This window comes from Psammomys obesus, unplaced genomic scaffold, assembly GCF_907164565.1.
Source record: "Psammomys obesus unplaced genomic scaffold, mPsaObe1.curated_primary_1811, whole genome shotgun sequence".
Taxonomy (NCBI): Eukaryota; Metazoa; Chordata; class Mammalia; order Rodentia; family Muridae; genus Psammomys; species Psammomys obesus.
The window spans coordinates 26520623-26527656 of record NW_026596051.1 but is presented as its reverse complement, the minus strand read 5'-3'; the positions used below and the strand labels follow the sequence as shown (position 1 = coordinate 26527656).

Below are 7034 nucleotides of genomic sequence, written 5' to 3'. Positions count from 1 at the left end.
GTGTGTGTGTGTGTGTGTGTGTGTGTGTTTATTTGAATCCCTTTTTGTTGTATTCTCCTGCCCAGCTTTTTCTTAAGTAGAAGTTCACAGTCCTGTGATAAGTATTTTCAGTTCTTCCAGCTTCCATCCTCTCCCTCCTTGCTTCCACATTTCCACCCAGGCATAAGGGCTGTCTCTAGGTGATTTTGTTTTGAATATTATCTTTGGCTTCTTACTGTGGAAAAGTAAATTGTCTCTGCTCTCTCCTTCCCCACCACTCCCCATTTCCACCCTTTTTACCCTTCATCCTCCCAACAGGGTATTATCACAGATTTAAATCTGCCATGTTGCATTATTATGAACTTGTGAGCATTATCCATGGCTGAGTGTATAGCATTTTATTTCCTGGTGGCAAGAGGCAGTAAATGTCTTTTGGACTTTTTTTTTCCTGCTTGGGTTGGCATTCTGTGCATCAGTGTACACTTGAGGTCATAGTCCACACTCTAAGTCAAGTAAATCTAGTGCACTCAAAACCACCAGTCAGCATCCTTCCTTGAAACTATTCCATTTCCTCATTCCAAGAGGAGTATGTTGCCTTTGGCTGTGCGATTGTCATCCTGGTTGGTCATCCTCCCTCTCTGCTGTGTCATGTACCCTTGTTTCTAGCTCATTCTATGAGGCACACTTTCTAATTGATTGATTAAATAAAACAGAATGAGCTAATGGCGAGATGAAGCTATATTATGTAAGTGCAGGTTTGTTAGGAGCAGCGTGGGAGGAAGAGGGAGAATGCAAGCTGGGGGCAGGAAGGATGGTGGGGGGAAGGGAAAGAGAGGGAAGAAGGGGGAAATGGCAGGAAAAGGTGTTTGGATTATACAGTGAGGAGCCTCTGGGAGAGGAGAAGCTCTGCCCCTAAGTAGAGGGCAGGGTGTGCCAGCCACGTCCCTTCCCACAGCAGGACTTTAACATCCCAGCCTTTTGTTGATAATAAATGGATAACAAGCAAAGAATCTTTTCTGGATACTTCTGGCTGACATTGGGGGCACTGATTTTGGGGGTTGCGCAAAGAGCTGGAATGTTGGCCAAGTCCCAAGAGCAGGCTGTTTTATTTGCCCAGGATCTGTGAGACCATCTGCAGCTAGGAAAATGGAGGTTCAGATGATATAGTCTGTGAAGTTTGGGCCAGAGCTGAGTTCTAGATGTGCTCTTGAGGAAACAGGATGCTGGAACATATATATGTTAGGGACAGAAGATAAAGTCAAGTTTTTTAACTTTAAGCCCTATGGACTTTTAGGCCCATGGTCTTGGTAGTTAGAGGAGGGAAGTCCCAAAACCAGGGGAGGAATCCCACCCTCAGGAATAGGTAGGCTGGGAAACAGGCTGTTGATTGTCAGTACTTATCTAGAGCCTGACCTGTGGATTCCAGTGGGTCTCCTGAAGCTAACAAGAATCTTTTTAAGTTTATAAAATGAGACAAATTGGCTTGGGAAATAATTAAAAATCTGATTAATGTTAAAGCTCTAAATAGTTTATACAACAGTAGCATAGTGGGGGAAAGAGTTTTTATATACCTTAAATTACTTTCTAATCACCAACTTTAAAATACCTTCTCGGGGCTGGAGAGATTGCTCAGTGGCTTTAAAGGGACTGTGTAGTCTGGCAGATCTTGAACTGGAGCTGCAAACTTAGAAAGGAGGGAAACAGATATTTCCCTAGAACGCCCTAAAATAAAGGGCTTTCACGTCTTTAGCAGAGTAAGATTAACTCAGGACTTCAAACACCTAATGAGTGTGTGTATGTCACTAAATTAATAAATATGCCACCAATAGGGATTAAATACAGATTTTGGCACCCCAAATTGTTCAATCTGTCCTATTTCCTTTCAGTTCCAAGACTGATTTGTGGGTACTACAGAAAATAGACTATACTTAGCTAGTCTCAAGTGGACCATGAGCAGTACCCTCCCAAGTGAAATAATGTAGGAGAACAGTTTAGTCAATCAAAATGATTTTTCTGGCCCCAAACTGCCTTCACAAATGCTGGAAATATTTGAGTAACTGTTGTACAGGCTGGGAGGATTTTTAAAAACACGGGACAGAGAAGGCTTAAATTGCCTTCAAATGGTTAATAAAACATGGACATAAGCCAGAAGTGAAGAACATCATAAACTCTGTAGCATCTTAGCTATATCTAAGTTATCAGAAACTGTAGGAATACAGGTGTCAAAAGCACTGCTAGGGAGGACCCAAAATAAAGTGAGGAACATGTTTGGATACTGGAGGACAGGAAGCTCATAGTTACATAGTGATAAAAAGCTGAGATAAATTGTTTTCTACAGTTATACAGGGAACACTTGGCATTTAACAAATCAGTTATACTTAGTTGGGATTGCCAAACCAGCCACTGAAGGAATGATTTCTTGTTGCATTAACAAAGCATAAAAAAAAAAAAAAACTATTAAAACCAGAACTAACACTATGATTTGGGGGATTTTCAGCCTATCCAGACTGTGAAAGATGCTGAAGTACAGGGCCATTGTGGGGGAACACATAGTTTGTGTTGAAGACAGCTATGTGGCTGTACATACTTATTTTAAAATATATATTAAAATTTCTTAAATTATCGTAAGATGCACATAAAATTTCTCTTCTTAGCCATTTTTAAGTAGGAGCATCATTATCTTAGTGTTTGAGGAGTGAAAACAAAAAATGTAGTCATAACAGCGAGTGTTTTGGAAAGTGCTGTGATTCATGGATCCCTCACACATCTCAGAAAACAAAAACAGTGCAGGATTGCTTAGGAAAGATCGATGGATGAAGCTCTCTTGTAATGGAGTGAATCATTGTGAACCACAAAGCATTTAAGGCTGTCATACCAAGGAACACTAAGTAGGACTAAAGGAATAGAGAAAAAGAAATGGTTTTAAAAATAGACCTGGCACCAGGCATGGTGGCTCATGCCTGTAATTCAAGCACTCAGGATACAGAGGCAGGTGGATCTCTTTGAGTTCAAGGCCAGCTGGTCTGCAAAGTGAGTCCAGTACAGCTAAGGCTACACAGAAAAATCTTGTCTCAAAAAGAAAAGGAAAGAAAAGAAAAGCCAAACAAACCAACAAACAAAAAAATAGACCTGGCAGTGCAGGGTCAGGGAGGAAGGCTGTTGGGCTACCAAAACTTTATGGGCAGGAAACAGACCTGTAAGATCATTCCAGGACAGACATGCACTACCCTTTATAAAAACTGATGGTTTTCAGTGAAGCCACAGGTATAGAGGGCACAGACAAGAACCACACACCATTCCTAGGCTTTGAACCTTATGGGTGGACTTTGGATATGACTGTTTGGTCACTCTGTTTTGCCTTTCGTTTTCTTCCTTTGTGAAGGACAGTATCCACAGACATTACCCTACACCTGCCCCATTCGTTCTGGAGCACAGCACTTGCTTTCCAGTTTCAAAAGTATACAGATAACGTTGTCCCAGAATACAGTACGATCAGAGCTAGACCCATTTGTAATTTAGGTAGTTCAGATGTGAGGTTTGGGACTTGAATTGATACTAAAATAAGTTCAGAACTGTGGGGGACATTAGAATGGGTGAAGGTATTTATCATATGGGACGGATGTGAGTTTTTGAAATGGAAAGGATTAACTATAATCAAGCTGAAATGCCCCTCACAGATGTCCACACTTGTATTCTGCAGACCTGGGGCTGTTGCCTTAATGGTAGTACAAAAGTGATATACATATATATCAAAGAGCCAAATCCTTAGGGTCTGAAATACAACTTACAGTTCACAGAATTATATTGGACCCCATGCTCCAAACCCCTCCATGTGACAGATCAGGCCAGGTGTTACCTTTGCTTCAGTGGGTCATATATACCACAGAAGAACCCCAACTTTTACTACACTAGGTTTTTCTCTAGGGAGATTCCTGGAACCTAAGAAAAGATTTTTTTTTTTTACCAAGTTTCTAGAGGCAAGTCAGGTAGGGGGAAGAAAGCTTTTATCTTTGTGTGTGTCTGGCATAACTGTGTGTGTGCACGTACAAGTGTTTGTGCGCCCCTAGGTGCTTGCATGCATGTGAGTGTGTCTACATGTGTGTCTGTGTAACTGTGCCCTTACCTGTATGGGAGCATGTGCAGGCAAGAGGCAGATGTCAGCTCTTCTTAATCACTTCCCTATGATATTTTCAAAGGACATGGTCCTCAATAACACCCACAGATTCAAGGTCTTGCAACTCTTCTTCAGTGAATACGAAGAAGTTGTAATAAGTCACTTGCTTCTTCAGGTAGCAGGCTTAACTCAGTTCTTGATTTCCAGTCTTTTACCCAACTGCTTCCTTAACATTAAGCACTTAAATTTCTCTTCTGGAAAGACACAGTTAAAGGTCTGAGCCAGAGAAGAAAGATGTAACAACACTTTGAGTTCTTTCAAAGTGTTTCCATTAACAATATTCTCTATAAATGTTACATAAATATTGGAAACATATGTCAGTGTAAATATGTCAACATTGTTACACAAACATCTTCAAAATTATTCCTAAGTGAATTTTTTTTTTCAATGAGAAAATGTGAATCTCATACTTTGCTTAGTATTTTCTTTTGGGAAAGCCTACAAATCTTATTGTGCTAGAGTAGGTAGGTATGAGTAATTTCAATTTCTGGACCAAATATTTCAAGAAATTCAATAAATTTCCTTGAATAAGTTAAAGAGTTTTCACTGCATTTTCAATGCTTTGGTGAGAATCTGTGGAATTTCTCTGTATGGGAAGCTTCCCAGTGGATGACACAGTACCTCTACACTGACCTGTTACTAGCCACTTCTAGCATTTTGTTAGTTAACCTGCTATGTTCTTGATGATGCTTGCTGCTCCATGTCTTGTGACTTATTTCTAATTTTCAGCTTAATTTATATTGGCCAACTATATGCTTTTCTAATTCTTTAAAAGTATATAAAGACTTAGATGTCAGGTTAAATTTAAAAGGCACAAAAATCCTCCATAAAGCCCTCTTGCCATGTACATCTGACATAAACTTAAAAAGTGTTGTGCAGCTCCTCTTATTGGTATTTTTTATTAAGCTGAATTGCAAATTCTATCCCAGATTGTACCTGAACAATAGGCACCAGTTCTAAATGTTCTGCAATAATACAAATTTGAGGAGCTATTGTTTTATCACTAAGCAGTGTTTTCAGCTTATCTGCTGAATTTTCACCAGAAATTATCCACATCAGAGCCAAACATGCTAGAAGAATTTCTTCTGCGTCTGTATGAGACACTCAAGCATTCTCACTATCAAAGGGAGGGCAATTGTGTTGATAGTTTTATGTCCTTTTTCTTTCTTTGAAAATATTCAAGAGGCTCACCATTAAATTCATCATTCTAAAGAGTGCCCCTTTAGTTTGGAAGGTTTTAAGCTTTCATTTGAAAGAATATTATTACAAACGATGCATGGGGATCTTTCATTTTCAAAGAGTTCTGCATATCTGATAAAGCCATATTTTAAGTGATCTTCATTATAAGGTTTTACACTCACTTTTTCCTTTCTGAGATGTGGCTCAATTAAAGTTGAAGCTGGAAAATTAGAAAGAGTATTTTCTTTTAAGATTTATTTATTTATTATGTATGCTTGCATGCGAGAAGAGGGCACCATATCTCATTGTAGATGGTTGTGAGCCACCATGTGGTAGCTGGGAATTGAACTCAGTATCTCTGGAAGAACAGCCAGCGCTCTTAACCTCCAAGTCATCTCTCCAGCTCCTAGAAAGAGTATTTTTCTCCATAATTGTCAGCATTCACACTCACAGATCCAAAGCTGAACTTACATGTGTCTAGGCATTCCTTTTTCTTTTAATAAAGAAATGACCCCTTTAAAAAGTAATTCTTCATTTTAATTAAAATATCATAGTTGCTACTAATAAAAATGAATGAAAACAGCTTAAATAACAGTTCCAAAAATGCACTTAAGGTTTGCAATTGAATCTGTTGGGTATTCCAGACTTTATCTCTGTTTGCAAGTCATGGTGATGGAAAACTAGACTGTAAAACATTACTTTTGTTATTATTAATACTAAATGACATTCACAGTCAAGCTATTTAAAACATGTTTTAGCCGATATATTCATCATCTCTTTCCATGGTTAGTTCACTTATCAGGGTGGAGTTAGTGATGTATTTTCCAATACACTATACACTATACACTAAACCTTAAAGACAGTAACTTCCAGGTACCAGTATTAGAATGTAACTATTTTCCCAGGAGACTCCTGACTGGTTGCGCTCGACCTCTTTAGCTTCATTAAATGAGCTGATCTGTGTATCTGTCCCCTGGAATACCAAATTTTGCCTCATTCTCTCAGCAGAACTTAATTCATCCCTGAGTTATATCTGAAAGGTCACTTTTTCAGGTCCATCCCCAATATAAGCTGCCTCTCACTCTTTAAGGTACAACTCCATCATAAGCTTTTTTTTCTTCATACCCTCAGCTTCAGACCTCACATTTAATCCAAGCTGCTGCAGTTCAACCAACCTGCTAACCACTGTGAAACACCATTTGGAGGCTGAACCGGGACTGGCCTACATGTGTGCATGAATCCTAGTGCCTGGCAAGGATCCCATTTCCCTATGCTGATCCAAATGCTGTTCGAAATGTTGTGTGCCGCTGCCTCCTCTCGTGGGAGTTATTTGAAAGTGTATCCAAGTGGGTCGCCTAGTAAGGGGAACAGGGACTGTCTCTGACATGAACTCAGAGGCTGGCTCTTTAATCACCTCCCCTGAGGGAGGAGCAGGCTTACCAGACCACAGAGGAAGACAATGCAGCCAGTCTTGATGAAACCTGATAAGCTAGGGTCAGATGGAAGGGGAGGAGGACCTCCCCTATCCGTGGAGTTGGAGAGGGGAATGGGAGGAGAGGAGGGAGGGAGGGTAGGATTGGGAGGGAATGAGGGAGGAGGCTACAGCTGGGATACAAAGTGAATAAACTGTAATTAATATAAAAAATAAAAATAAAAAGGAAGGAAGGAAGGAAGGAAGGAAGGAAGGAAGGAAGGAAGGAAG

At 39.9% G+C, this 7034-nt stretch overlaps 1 protein-coding gene across 1 annotated transcript in view; it reads right to left on the bottom strand.

Moving 5' to 3' along the window:
- Positions 1-7034, bottom strand: part of Bst1 (bone marrow stromal cell antigen 1) — a 37416-nt gene that overhangs the window by 15474 nt on the left and 14908 nt on the right. The window lies entirely within an intron of this gene.